Source organism: Rutilus rutilus (assembly GCF_951802725.1).
Source record: "Rutilus rutilus genome assembly, chromosome: 23".
Taxonomy (NCBI): Eukaryota; Metazoa; Chordata; class Actinopteri; order Cypriniformes; family Leuciscidae; genus Rutilus; species Rutilus rutilus.
Window position 1 is genome coordinate 6,729,606 of NC_140233.1, and position 15,638 is coordinate 6,745,243.

At 35.5% G+C, this 15,638-nt stretch overlaps 1 protein-coding gene across 1 annotated transcript in view; it reads right to left on the reverse strand.

Annotated features, from left to right (window-relative positions):
• LOC311283551 (N-acetylneuraminate-9-phosphate synthase-like) overlaps window positions 1-15,638 on the reverse strand; it is a 79,484-nt gene that overhangs the window by 62,933 nt on the left and 913 nt on the right. The window lies entirely within an intron of this gene.

A 15,638-nucleotide genomic window follows, 5' to 3' on the forward strand; every position in this document is an offset into this window, starting at 1 on the left:
TTACAAAACGGTTGCTAGGGTACTCGAGTTTGGTTGCTATGGAGTTGCTTGGGAGCTGGAAGATTTAAACTTAAGAAGTTTATAGTGGTTTTAAGTTTACAGTAGTTTACAGTAGTTTGAAGTTTGACAGATAGATAAATAAGTTAGATAGACACACACACACACACAAACACACACACACACACACACACACACACAGACACAAACACACACACACACTAACTCGCTCACACACTCACTCATAAACTCAGTGTGTGTGTCTGAGTTTAGAGTTTATAAGTGTATAAATTGATGAGTTTATAAGTGTATGAGTTCTTGAGTTTTGAGTTTATAAGTTTAAATCAGTTTAGAGTTTATAAGTTTAAATGAGATTAAGAGTTCAGAGTTTATTAATTTATGAGTTTAAGAGTTCATAAGTTTATGAATTCATGAGTTTATAAGTTAATTAGTTTATAAGTGTTTATAGTTTAGAGTTTATTAGTTTAAATGAGTCTCATTGGCTCATATAGTATATAGAACGGCAGTTTGGTTTAGTCTTCAAGGTGTTTAGATTTAAATTTTTGTCGGTTTGAATTTTTTAGAACTCCCCAATGTAAGTCAATAGGAGTTTTTGAATGAGTTTTTTCGAGTTTTGATCGTCATTTGTAGGAAAACCGTAAGTCCGATCAGTCTGAAAAGATATAGCATACCGAGTCAGATCAGTTTGAGTGTCTGAGCCGAGTTTGGAGTATGTAGAGTTAAAGCTCTAGGAGGAGTTTGATATAGATTTTTTTAGGGTCAGAAGAATAATAATAACTAGATGCGAAAGTTCGTCGAGACAAACTTTAAGTTGGCTTGAGAAAGTTTGGACCGGAAAGTTTTTTGCTAGGCGGTTGTTAGGATGTTATGGGTGGTCGCTATGGTGTTGCTAGGCGGTTGCTAAGGTATTCTGGGTGGTTGCTAGGCGGTTGCTAGGGTATTTTGGGTGGTTGCTAGGGTGTTTTGGGTGGTTGCTAGGGTGTTTTGGGTGGTTGCTAGGCGGTTGCCAGGGTCTTTTGTGTGGTTGCTAGGCGGTTGCTAGGGTGTTCTGGGTGGTTGCTAGGATATTTTTGGTGGTTGCTAGGGTCTTTTGGGTGGTTGCTAGGCGGTTGCTAGGGTCTTTTGGGTGGTTGCTAGGCGGTTGCTAGGGTGTTTTGGGTGGTTGCTAGGATATTTTGGGTGGTTGCTAGGGTGTTCTGGGTGGTTGCTAGGCGGTTGCTAGGGTGTTATGGGTGGTTGCTATGGTGTTGCTAGGTGTTGCTAAGGTATTCTGGGTGGTTGCTAGGCAGTTGCAAGGGTGTTATGGGTGGTTGCTATGGTGTTGCTAGGCGTTGCTAAGGTATTCTGGGTGGTTGCTAGGTGGTGGCTAGGGTGTTCTGGGTGGTTGCTAGGCTGTTTTGGGTGGTTGCTAGGATATTTTGGGTGGTTGCTAGGCGGTTGCTAGGGTCTTTTGGATGGTTGCTAGGCTGTTTTGGGTGGTTGCTAGGGTCTTTTGGGTGGTTGCTAGGCGGTTGCTAGGGTGTTTTGGGTGGTTGCTAGGATATTTTGGGTGGTTGCTAGGCAGTTGCTAGGGTCTTTTGGATGGTTGCTAGGGTCTTTTGGGTGGTTGCTAGGCGGTTGCTAGGGTGTTTTGGGTGGTTGCTAGGGTCTTTTGGGTGGTTGCTAGGCGGTTGCTAGGGTGTTTTGGGTGGTTGCTAGGGTGTTTTGGGTGGTTGCTAGGCGGTTGCTAGGGTTTCTGGGTGGTTGCTAGGGTCTTTTGGGTGGTTGCTACGGTGTTCTGGGTGGTTGCTAGGGTCTTTTGGGTGGTTGCTAGGCGGTTGCTAGGGTGTTCTGGGGGGTTGCTATGGTATTCAGGGCGGTTGATATGGTGTTACTAGGTGGTTGGTAGTTGTCACAGATGGTTACTATGGAGTTTTTATAGAGTTCTTAGCATGATCTTGGCATGATTTAACACTTAACTAATCGCTATTAGCATGTAGCTATTCACTGCTAGCATATGTAGCATGTTGGAAGTGCTGTTTGCTAGCATGAGTCAAAAGAGCCAAACCTCATCTCTATACGATGTTCTGATACAGAGATATAGGTCTTGCAAAATGGTTGCTAGGGTACTCAAGTTTGGTTGCTATGGAGTTGCTTGGGAGCTGGGAGCTTTAAACTTAAGAAGTTTAAATTGGTTTAAAGTTTAAAGTAGTTTGAAGTTTATAACAGAGAGATAGATAGATAAATAAGTTAGATAGATACACACACACACACACACACACACACACTCACACAGACTACCTCGCTCACACACTCACTCAGACACACACACACACACACACACTCAGAGTTTATGAGTTTAGAGTTTATAAGTGTATAAACTGATGAGTTTATAAGTGTATGAGTTTTTGAGTTTAGAGTTTATAAGTTTAAATGAGTTTAGAGTTCAGAGTTTATTAATTTATGAGTTTAAGAGTTCATAAGTCTATGAATTCATGAGTTTATTAGTTAATTAGTTATTAAATTTAAGTTAATTAGTTTATAAATGTATGAGATTAGAGTTTATTAGTTTAAATGAGTTTCATTGGCTAATATATATAGAACGGCAGTTTGGTTTAGTCTTCAAGGTATTTAGATTTGAATTTTTGTCGGTTTGAATTTTTTAGAACTCCCCAATGTAAGTCAATGGGAGTTTTTGAATGAGTTTTTCCGAGTTTTGATCGTCATTTTTAGGAAAACCGTAAGTCCGATCAGTCTGAAAAGATATAGCATACCGAGTCAGATCAGTTTGAGTGTCTGAGCCGAGTTTGGAGTATGTAGAGTTAAAGCTCTAGGAGGAGTTTGATATAGATTTTTTTAGGGTCAGAAGAAAAATAATAATAAGTTTAAATAGGATTTCAATATGTTGGCTTTCTCAAGCCAACTTAATAAGTTTAAATAGGATTTCAATATGTTGGCTTTCTCAAGCCAACTTAATAATAATAAGTTTAAATAGGATTTCAATATGTTGGCTTTCTCAAGCCAACTTAATAAGTTTAAATAGGATTTCAATATGTTGGCTTTCTCAAGCCAACTTAATAAGTTTAAATAGGATTTCAATATGTTGGCTTTCTCAAGCCAACTTAATAATAATAAGTTTAAGTACAATATCAGTAAGTTGGCTTTCTCAAGCCAACTTAATTATAACATAACATAAGGGGAGAATTCAGTCATTGTTCAGCTATTTACCTCAGTTGGGAAGTGTTTAGGGTATCATATATTGTTTGTGCTTTAGGACCTTTCAGAGTTTTTAAGGATTTCATATACAGTTTAAATTCATTTAAAAAAATAAAACAAATTTGGGAGATGATTTCACAATTCTACATTTGTGAATGAAGAATTTAGCTAGACATACAACTGTATTAGTACAGAGCTCATCACCCTTGCTTTGCAATATCAATCCAAATGTTATGTCGTCACAGGAGATAAAGGTTGGGAATGAAGACATCTGTTGCTTAACCCATTTATGTATATCACACCAAAATATCTGTATCACATTACATGAGAAAAACACATGGTCCGTAGTTTCAACATCATTTTCACAGAATGTACATGTATTATCATCTATACCAAAGCGAAGTCTCAGTTATTCTTTAGAGGGGTAAATGTTGTTCATTACTTTGAAATGTGTTTCTTTCACTTTAGGAGGTATAGGGAGTGTTAGATACATTGTTCTTAGTTTAGTGATTGAATCTTTATCAAATTTTTGTAGTATGTTATTTTTATTTTGCATTTAAGGGGAAAGATAATCAATAAGACAATTTTTTAATAAAGTGGTTAGTGCAATTTTTTATCCAGAACAAAGATCCCTTGAATTGATAGTGGGGCCAATTGTGGTTGTATCGAATAATATGCCAAAATGTTTCTTGTTAGAAGGACAAATCCTTGGGGGGTAGTGCTTTATGTAATTTAGTAAAGTCTGATTTTAAGGGTTTGAAATTATGTTTGATGCAAAATTGTTCATAGTTTAAAAAAAAATGTCCGTTGGTATCCATTAAGTCGGCCATGGACCATATGTTTCTCCCATACCAATCCTCAAAGAACAGAGATCTGTTGCGGTGCAAAATATATCTGTTGTTCCAGAGTACAGATGTGTGGGGTGAGAAGTTATGTACGTATAACATTTTCCAATACAAGAGTATTTGTTTGTGAAACTCTGACAATGATATAGGTAGTTTGTTAACACTAAAGTCCGCTCTAAGAAGAAATTCTAATCCTCCAATTTTCTTGAATAAGGTCTTTGGAATACAATACCAAAAGGAGCTGCTGTGTTTGATCCAAGATTTTAACCAATTTATTTTTAAGGTTCCATTAAGGCAGTCAAAATCAATAACTTTTAGTCCTCCATCTTTTGTGTCTTTAACCATATTGCTTTTCTTCATATAATGTGGTCTGTTTATCCAAATGAAGTTTAGGTTGATTTGGTTGATAGATTTAATAAATTAGTTTGGAATGGCATTGGAATAGGCTGAGTAAGTACATCTTGATAAACATTCCATCTTAGTTAGGTAAATTCGACCTAGTATTGATAGGTCCCTCTGTAGCCATATATTTAGTCTTGATTTGCATTCTTTAATTTTATTTTCTACATTCAGAAGTTGGCTTTGTTTTTGGTCCTTGGAGAGGTAAATCCCCAGGTATTTGATTTCTGATTTAATAGGGATATTACAGATGTTTTTCAGTGAAGTGTCGTGTACAGCCAGCAATTCACACTTTTTAAAGTTTAATGTTAGGCTTTTGAGAATTTTTCAATTTTGGCAATAGTTATCTATCTTTTAAGAATATTGGGTAACACTTTAGAATACTGTATCTTACTTACTGCATAACCAATAAGGAATTATTGAGGAACTAATAGATAATTATTTATTAACACTTAAGTCACTACTGTTAACTACTAAGGAAGATGTGTTAACTAATTAGTATGTAAAATAATTGTATGATTGTGTTAAGTTTCAGTTAGTTAATCAATAACTAATGAATTATGTCATAACTCTTGAAGAACTATTATCAATTATCTATTAATTAATGTGCAAGAAAAATAACTAAGAAGTAACTACTAACGAACAGTCATACACAGTGGTTACTACAATAAACCGTTTTATTTTAGCAGTGGAGTGGTGGATGAAGTACACAAATCAAGTACTTGAGTAAAAGTACAGATAACCCAATAAAATATTACTCCAGTAAAATGATAAACTATTGGCCTATTCATTTTCAAAATTACCTTAGTAAATGTACAAAAGTAATTACTTGAAAAGTAAAAAGCACTGATCAATGTTTTTTATTTTATTTTCTAGCCAGTCAGCACTAATAAAAAAGATAAGTGCAGACATTTACTAGGCTATATATTGATCTGCAAATAAGCAAATTTTTTATTTAATTAGCAAAATGTATCATAATGAATGATAACTTATCTATTTTACAAAGGTTTAGATAATACCGTTAATAATGTGTTTTTTACAGTAAGTTTGATTTGAGTCAGAAGTATGTGGTATTTCTGTATTAATTACTAATGAGTTTCGTATATTCTCACTTTAGAATACTGTTCCAGGTTCCAAGTAATTCCTGAAGAATAATCTAATAATTATTTGTTAATTACCAATTAATTTCCTTATATGTTCACTTTAGAATACTGTTTCAGGTTATAAGTAGCCTAATTCCTGGATAATTATTTGATAATTATTTATTAATTACAAATGAGTTCCCTATATTCTCACTTTAGAATACTGTTCCAGGTTCCAAGTAATTCCTGAAGAATTATCTAATAATTATTTGTTAATTACCAATTAATTTCCTTATATGTTCACTTTAGAATACTGTTTCAGGTTATAAGTAGCCTAATTCCTGGATAATTATTTGATAATTATTTATTAATTACAAATGAGTTCCCTATATTCTCACTTTAGAATACTGTTCCAGGTTCCAAGTAATTCCTGAAGAATTATCTAATAATTATTTGTTAATTACCAATTAATTTCCTTATATGTTCACTTTAGAATACTGTTTCAGGTTATAAGTAGCCTAATTCCTGGATAATTATTTGATAATTATTTATTAATTACTAATGAGTTCCCTATATTCTCACTTTAGAATACTGTTCCAGGTTCTAAGTAATTCCTGCAGAATTATTTGATAATTATTTATGAATTACAATAAGTTCCCTATATTTTCAGTTTCCCTCAGTCATTGCCTCAAACATGAATTTACTCAATGGCATTCTATGCTGAGGAAAACAGACTCACACAGTACTGTATATAAAATATAAAAACTAATCTGAGGTTAGTTTTGTATGACTGTTCATTAGTAGTTACTTCTTAGTTATTTTTCTTGAACCTTAATTAGTAGATAATTAGTAGTAGTTCTTCAAGAGTTATGACAGAATTCATTATTTATTGATTAACTAACTGTTACTTAACACAATCATAAAAATATATTACATACTGATTAGTTAACACATCTTCCTTAGTAGTTAACAGTAGTGAAGAAGTAGTTAATGAATAATTACCTATTAGTTCTTCAATAATTACTTATTAGTTATGCAGTAAGTAAGATACAGTATTCTAAAGTGTTACCGAATATTGTTGTGTCATCCGCTAGTTGGCTGATTATTATGTCTGTGCCAAGTACATTAAGTTTTTTAATATCATTACAGTTTTTAATATAGATTGCTCAAATTTCTGTGGCTAAGATGAACAGGTGAGATGGGGCAACCTTGAGGAATACCCACATTAATCTTGAAGCTTGGGGTGGTAACGCTAGGTAATAGGACACAGCTACTAATATCTCGATATAATCCACCAACCCACCCGTTTGAGCGCCGAAAGAATAAATGGATGCTCCACGGAGTCGAATGCTTTATAGAAGTCTAGAAAAAGAAGGAAACCATCATCCTCTATTTGGCTTCTATACTCAATGATGTCCATTACCAATCTTATATTGTTATGGATTGATCTTCCTTTTAAGAACCCTGACTGTGTATCTGCAATAATATCTGAAATCCCTGTTTGAAGACGAGAAGCAAAGACGTAAGTTAGGAGTTTGTAGTCTGAATTTCTGAGTGTAATGGGTCTTCTGTTATCTATTGTTGTGGAAAAAATTCATCTTTTCTTTGTATTTTATTTTCAACGATTTAACAAACGAATGCCATGCGTTCTTTGGCTGTATTTTGAGTTTCTTTTATGATATTGATACAGCTGCAGGGTGTGTGTGTGTGAGATTTCAGAGGTAAGGAGATTCCCGTGCTGGGGAGGGGTCAAGAGGGGTCAAGGGGGGTCCCTTTTGTTCCTTGTGCTGTGAAGGGTGACAAGAGATAACACTATAAAAATGCTGGCCAACCTCTGCTCTGAGTCTCACTCCACCTGCAGCTGGACTGTGGATGGACTGGGAACATTCTTGCAAGAATAAATATCTTTTAAGGACAATTTGAATCCTGATGTCTCTTATGCCTGATGCTATTTTGTTAGTTACTTGTTTTTGCCTCAACAAGTTGGTGTCAGAAGTGCGAACCATGAGGTTTCTTCTGGCCCTGAGAAAGCGTATTGACGGACTGATCACCCTAAAGCACAAAAGGCTTTAGTCTTACCTCGCCGAATTGAGAGAGAAGAGCCAAAACTGCTATCAGGGCCAGGAGGAACCCACTGGATTCAGAAAGAACTCGGAGGCAGTAAAAGCATCTCGGGTAAGAGACAGTTAAATTATTTTGATAATTGTGAGTGAACGTGAACCATATTGGCTGAGTTTTGCTTTTTGGTACGAGCGAAAAGGTGATTCAGGGGAATCACAATTTTTTTGGGGTAAGGGAAAGAATTGATCTGAGGAATTCGGATCAGTTTCTACCTCACTTAGCTCGTTGGTGGACGGAAAGCCCACAGGTGATTCAGGGGAATCACAGATTCAGGGGAATCACAGTTATTGATTAATTAGTTTTACTCAAAAGTGCTAGTAACCAAAAAAAAAAAAAAAAAAAAATTCGATTTAGGTGGACGGAAGAGCCACGTCAAATCAGAATTAATCGAGCGCTGGAAAGTGCTTATAGGAAGTTTTTGAGTGAAACGTAATTACAAACCACCCGACCGATCTTGGGGTAAGGGAAAGATCGGATCTGTTGAAGACGTTTAACAGATTATTAGACGCGCGTCGAAGGAAAATCCAGGAGAGATAGAAATCAGCCAATATGGGGTCATCTCAAAGCAAGCTTGAACAAAATTTTATAGGCTACACCAGTTTTTCTGTAAAATGGGAAAAATTACAGCCAGAAATGCATGCAAGAAATTGGGAAACGGAAAATTGTTAAACAAAGGGTTGTTGTAGTTTTGTTCATGATTGTAAAACTGTGAACAGACAGTAGTTTGTTGAACTGAAGAAGATAGAAGAAAACGAAAATAAATGCAGAAAGGATTAGCATTTAGGGAAAGATAGAATGTTTTTAGAACGTTTTTCTTGATAGAATTTACAAACAGTGAATTGTTGAATGGAAAAGAAGCAGATAAAAAGAGATAGAATTCATGGAACTATTTATGAACGCCTGTTAAGGTAAATTAAGTTGAAATGGTATGAAAAGTGAGTTTTAGATAAAAATAAGGCATTGAGTATGATTAACAGGGATTAACATGATATAAAGATAAGGAATGTTTCATTAAGTAAAACGATTGTCTTTTGAACCTAAAGGGTCCAGCTATGCTGGGAGTACAGCAATAGCGCTTGCTTGTTCAAACCAGCTTCTGGATGTTAAATGTATACTTGTTTTGTAATCAGTGTTGTTGATGATAATATCAAATTAGAAAATGTCCAAAGATTGGATATTTTGTTGATATTAAGCCATTTAAGGAAATATATTGTTTTATAAAGGAAATTATGGGTTGGAGATAATTTCCCTAGACACGTGTGACTAAAGTTAATCAGAAACTTTGTGAAACCCGTTTAGAATATTTAGATTTTCCGTGTCGCTTATGAAAATTAATGTTCTGCCAATAATGACGATGTGAATGCTTTATTGTATTAATGTTATGAAAACAAGGGCATTTTAAGAATAGATTGCCATACTTTTGTAACAAGAGTTGAAGGTGCAAGCGGCTAAGATAGCTGTCTGTGTAATTTAGAGACTGAGAAGATTTAGAGAATCTTGTGATTTCTGTGGAACAGTAGAGATAAGTGGGACTGAATAATGATAATATTAAGTTGAATCTGCATACTAATCATTTGAATAAGCTATCAAACCAGTGTTAATGAAATTAATGACATGCTAAATTTCTTAATACTGTATGAAGAGTAACTGAACAGTCCTGATAAATAGTGAGATAAAAGAGAGCAAATGCTGTAAGCAGTTCTGCTCACGCTCTGAAGAGATTTGCAGATGATGTTTAGTAAAAGTTTGATTGTGATTGGAAAGATAAACAATAACTTAACTGGCTCCAAAGAAAGAAAGTGCCAAAATGACACAAATTTAAAGAAAAGTCTGTGTTAATATGGGTTAGAAAGTAGATCAATGTTAATATGATGAAGATTATAATTTGGCTATTGTAATTGAATTTGCAACTGTAAAAGAAAAGACAGAGAACTGCTTATCAATGGCTCTGTTTGCATTTCCTGAATACAACACAATGTTTCAGAAGTGCAAAATAGGGTGAAGCTGTTAGAAAGATAAAAGGCAGAATAACAGAGAGTTTTTTATTGCAGTCAGCTGGGTCATTCAGTGACTGTATGCGCACTGTATGACTGTAAAAGTAAATGAGGGAGAAATAAAGTTGATAGTTGGAACTTTTGAAAGTTGTAAGAAGATTGAAAGATTTAAGTGTAAGGAATTCCTTTTGAAAGGAAAGAACTATAAAAAGTACCGGTTGACATAAAATTACGGATAAGACTAAATGAGTTGCAAAATATTTTAAAAGTACCGGTCACTAAAAGGATGATTGTGTTTTGAATGAAATGCTTTGATAAGGTTTTAGATGATATGGAGAGACAAATCTAATGAATGATTTATAATGATAATCAAAAAAATGTATCACAAGCAGGGAGCAGCCTCAAAAGTGAATCATAGAAGCAGATTGATAAACTCCTAGAGAAAACATTGAAGTAAAATTGAAATGAAATTGTTATTAAGAACTAGAATAATTCGTATTATTTCTTTAAGATAAAATAAACAGAAGCAGTGTTACAGGATTAACAGTTGCTAAATGTAAAATGTGTAAAAGGCATTTGATTAAACAAAGGCTTGTTAATGTTGATTTTAAAAGATAAGATTGTGATTTGGCCAAAACAGGTTTGCTTATCTGAATCTGGCATGTGCTGTGACTGAAACTGCCACAGTTTCAGTGCAACAGAGACTCATTCTGAGTGGATATTATGTCTAAATTACAATACATGTAATTCATGGAAAAGATGCCTTAAGATGGGCTACAGTTGAAAAAGATGGTAGATAAAGTCTGAAGTTAAAGGTTTATGAGAATGCAGTGTACCAGTCCTGAATGCCTCAAGAGTCTCTCTCTCATTCAATATCAGCTGAAAGCTGTTGTCTGAGGCTGTGTAAAGCACAGTGTTTCAGTTGAAAAGATTCATAGATGTGGAAAAGCTAAAACAAATCAGATTTGACAAATTTAGAGGACAATTTGTAAATGTTTTAAAAGTAAAACTGAATGATTTTAAAGAAGTCTTTAAAATAATAATGCAGACCTTAAATGATAGAAGTGACATTTTTGACCGCTTCTTTGTCTGATTTTAGCCTCCACCATAAAACAGGGCCGATGGCTCCGGCTACAGAAGTAACAGTACACTGAATGTCAATATTAAATGTTCCAAGTGGATATGATGGTTCTTGATTACCTCGATTAAAAAAAAAAAAATAAAAATAAATAAATTTCATTACCACAAACTATGATAATTTTGCTCAAGTGAAGTAGAGCCATAACTCAGTGTGCAGGAGGCGTAGATCCCAAAGACGGGTAAGATTCTCTGATGGCCATAGATGGGAACAACCTAAGGCAGGGATTATCGCCGCCACTGGGGCACCTGCCCACCAGGTTCGGGAGGTGTTACCTACAAGAAGGGAGTGGTTGTGATGCTACTTGGGGCCAAGAGCATCAAAGAGGGGTCTGTTCCCTACAACTTCCACTCCAATATATATATATCAAAATGTTCCTTCACTTAAAAGAGCTTAATTATCATATAGAGACAATTACATCCAATCTCAGTAATATGTAAATAGAATCACAGAGCACAACCAACAACCATCTTGATTACGGGGACTTCGAATAGCTTGTCACCTTAAACATTTGACCGTTCTGTTTTAACAGAAGATCAAAGATGTGACATAAGGAACATGATGTTGGTTGCCTTATGGGCAAAGAAAAATGTTTGATATTGAACTAGTTTTAACTCCTGAAGGTCATTAGACATGGTGGTGGCTAAAGATGAGAACAGCTTGTGATGAGTCAAGAGAAATTTCTGAAAAACGAAGGTTAGGTGAATTGAGTATTTAAACTAAAAATAACCTTAGAAAAAAGATCATAGCATAATGTATTTTAGATTATTGTAACGGTTCTAATTTGAGTCAAACATTTGTATTTTGACATTTGTGAACTATTAAGGATTGACTATGACTATGATTATTTTAGTTACAGTCCTAGGAGGCTGTTGAAAAGATTATTTGCTTATAATGAGAGAGAAAGAGACTGCTTGAGTGGAGGAAGAGGATGGTACTCTGTCTGTCTTTCTGTTATCAGTCAGCCAAAGAAAGCTGGAGCAAAATAAGATAATGCACCAAAACAATCCAGCTGACTTTTCTAAAATCAGATGAATAATGAACAGACATGCTTTGAAACTGGTTAAGAGGCCATAAAAACATTAGATAAAAGATACAGGAAAATGTAAGGTTAAAATGTCATTTAAAATTTAAATCTTTTTAGAGAAAAGATATGAATAAGAAATATGAGCAGTTCATAGTCAGGGATGAGTGTGAGTGTTAATTCATGTTTGTACAGTATGTGTTAGTTTAGGACAACTATTCTGTCTGAATAGTGTGTATAAATTTGTCATTAACCTCTGGAAAGAGTGTTTTAGCATTATAGATGGTTAAGGCGAATGACAAATTTGAAAAGTAAGCTGAGGATTGTGAGTCAATCTGATGAGAAGGCAACACAGAACAGGATGAGCTTTAAGTTGATTGATCATCGAGCTCTGTCTGTTAATTATTATTTTGGTCATTCATGATGTGCAGTAGATTTGAATTACTTTCTGGACAGGTTTAAGTATTGATAAATTAGAATTGTGAAGTCGTAGATAGCCGTCAGTCATGTGTTGAGAAAAAGTTATAAATTTGACAGCAACAAACACGTACAGTAGGCTAAGTAAATATCAGATTATCCAGAGAGCCCTTAACAGTTATGTATTGTAAAAAGGGGAAGATTGTTATTCGACTGACGTTGACGAAGTGTAGTGACGTTGACAAAGTGTACACGACCTGACCTGACCAATTGATGACCTGGAGAATGTTCGTAGATGACAGCTGATTAAGAGACCAAACAATAGGGTTTAGGGGCCATTGCCTTAAAACAATTTGATAAGAAGATGAAATTGTGGTTTTAAGTAATATTTTTATTTCAGAGGCAGAGAAAGATGGGAAATTTGGCTGAAGGACAACGTTTGGGTTAGCAAACTTTATCCAAACAAATGTTACCAAATAAATATGAACAAATATTGCAGTTTTCTATAGCTCAAACAGTAGAGCGTTAGCGCTTGTAACGCCAAAGTCATGGGTTCAATTTCCGAGGGAAAGCAAGAATTGATAAGAATGTAAATGTGTACCTTGAAATGTAAGTCGCTTTGGATAAAAGCGTCTGATAAAAGTAAGAGAATTTTATTATGTTAGATTTATGCACGAGATGGGTGTTGTGCATCAAGAGGAGGATGAATATGCTCATGGCGGGAACAAGAGAACGCACAGTAAAACAAGTGGTCAGATGAGTCTTTGAACTTTTTAGTATGGATAATTTGTATTCAGGCCACAAACAAAGACATTTCGGCCTCACAGGTGGGAAAACAGTAAATCCAGGGGGGGAGGGCTAAACCCATTGTCTTCACAGCAGGCTGAGAGGTTATCTAGCTTTGACCTCATCGGTATATGAGGACAGTAAAAGTCCAGGAGGGGTTTATTTGAAGAACTTTATTTGTATTAACCAGCTAGATCTGGTTTACTAAGGGGTTCACATTTGCTGAAAGCCATCGCACAGGTGGGAAGATAAATGTTGGGAGGACATTGGGTTTAATTGTGTGCATTGTTTGTATTTTAAGTGTGCTAATAACAAGAATTGTTTTGACAGGAAACGCCGGAGCAGATGTGGCAGCACAGCAGACAAAAGAAAACTATGTGACAATAACCTCAACATTTGTTTTTCTTTACAGAAGATGCAGACTTTTGCGCACATGGCATGAGCAAAGTGAAGAAACAGTGCCTAACCCTGTGTAATGCCTAACTTAAAATTTTCATTTTGCAGGATGTCAGGATGGATTGAACCACACAGAACTGATTCTGTATTGTTTTGTTAACATGAGCAACGTGGGTTGAATGTTTTTTTTCAGGGGACAAGGACCCTGAGTGATATTCAGTGAGCAAAAATTATCTGGTGACAATAATGTTTCAGGCTGTTGAATCCACAGGTCACACCAAAGGGACGACAAGACAAGCGGTCACTAACAAAATCACTTAAGGTCTGCCTTCACAGGTGACAGCAGACAGTAAACGACTCATTCCAGTGGGGGTGCGATCGTGATCTAAGGGAAAATCTTGGAAGGATCTGGGTCCAAGCATCTCACCTTAAACTATACCAACCAACATCAGCAACCCCATACGCCACAACGAAGAATAAAGTGGAAGATCAAGGATATGCGCTAGAACATACCTCTCCTGCCAACGTTGGAAAAAGACCATTTCAACAGCACACAAAGTGTCATATTGGTGAAGATGGAACGTCCATGAGGCAACGAGATGATCAACATATCTGGAGAAAATGTTGACCAATTAATGGTTGAAGAAAGGTTTTGCGATTTTATTTGATTGAATCAAATTAGGGCTTAGTATTGATATACATGAAGGGTATAACTGTTCTTGAATTAAGACTTGAATTAATTCTATTCTTAAAGATTTAATAGTATAATGGGTTTGATTAGAAAACAAGAGTGAATTTTTTTCTATGTTGTTTATCAGAGAATGATAAAGAGGAGGAAATGTTGTGGAAAAAATTCATCTTTTCTTTGTATTTTATTTTCAACGATTTAACAAACGAATGCCATGCGTTCTTTGGCTGTATTTTGAGTTTCTTTTATGATATTGATACAGCTGCAGGGTGTGTGTGTGTGAGATTTCAGAGGTAAGGAGATTCCCGTGCTGGGGAGGGGTCAAGAGGGGTCAAGGGGGGTCCCTTTTGTTCCTTGTGCTGTGAAGGGTGACAAGAGATAACACTATAAAAATGCTGGCCAACCTCTGCTCTGAGTCTCACTCCACCTGCAGCTGGACTGTGGATGGACTGGGAACATTCTTGCAAGAATAAATATCTTTTAAGGACAATTTGAATCCTGATGTCTCTTATGCCTGATGCTATTTTGTTAGTTACTTGTTTTTGCCTCAACAAGTAATTCTGGGATCTTTCCCAGGTTTTGGAATTGAGATGATAAAGCCATGTCTCATTGTTGGTAGAAGCACACAACCTGTCAAATCTTCAGAACACAGTGAAGATTAAGAGGTCATGATGGACAGAGGCCAACGGGCTATTTTGGGCAGGATGCCAGGGTTACACCCCTACTCTTTTTCTGAAGGACATCCTGGGATTTTTAATGACCACCGAGTCATTAAAAATTCAAAAGTGTCATTAAAAGATTCCAAAGTCAATCCACCACAAACAGTATTTTATGGTGGATAGGGTGACAGGGATATGCAAATAATTTTAGAGAAGCTCAAACATCTGTTAAACAAATTTGACTTTTATTGTGGATTCAACTTTCAACGTCAACATTACAAGGTCGACATATGTCTTTTATGGGCCAGTTTTATCTTGTTTCCATGTTACCGATATAACATTTACTACTTCTGAAAACAAAACTGTACTTTACACATGTCTTGCATATCACAGTGATCATTGCAGCTCTAATTCAACCACTGGAACTGATATTATTATTTGGGTATTTTTTGACTGTCCAGCCAAGACTAAACTATTAAACCAGTCAAGTTTATTCAATGAAACAAGCTCATTTCAATAAAATATTTCTGAACGTTCATTACACTTTAAAGGAACACTCCACCGTTTTTTGAAATAAGGCTTATTCATATTCTTTCATACATTTAGATAGGTGTGTAAATGCATTTTTGTCTCAGTGCATGCATTGTTTTAGTTTGACAGGGTTGGCGCTAGCTTAGCTTAGCACAATGAATGGAATCCTTTGTTGCCAGCTAGCATGTCCTGAGTAAAAGTGATAAAAAAAAATAAAAAAACCCACGTAATTACTTCTTGTGGCCTGCGTATTCACAACGAGTACAAATAGTGATGCAGATTAACACTAGGTGATTTCTTAGGCAGATATTAACTTGGGACTATATTATGGGGAAGCACAGGCGA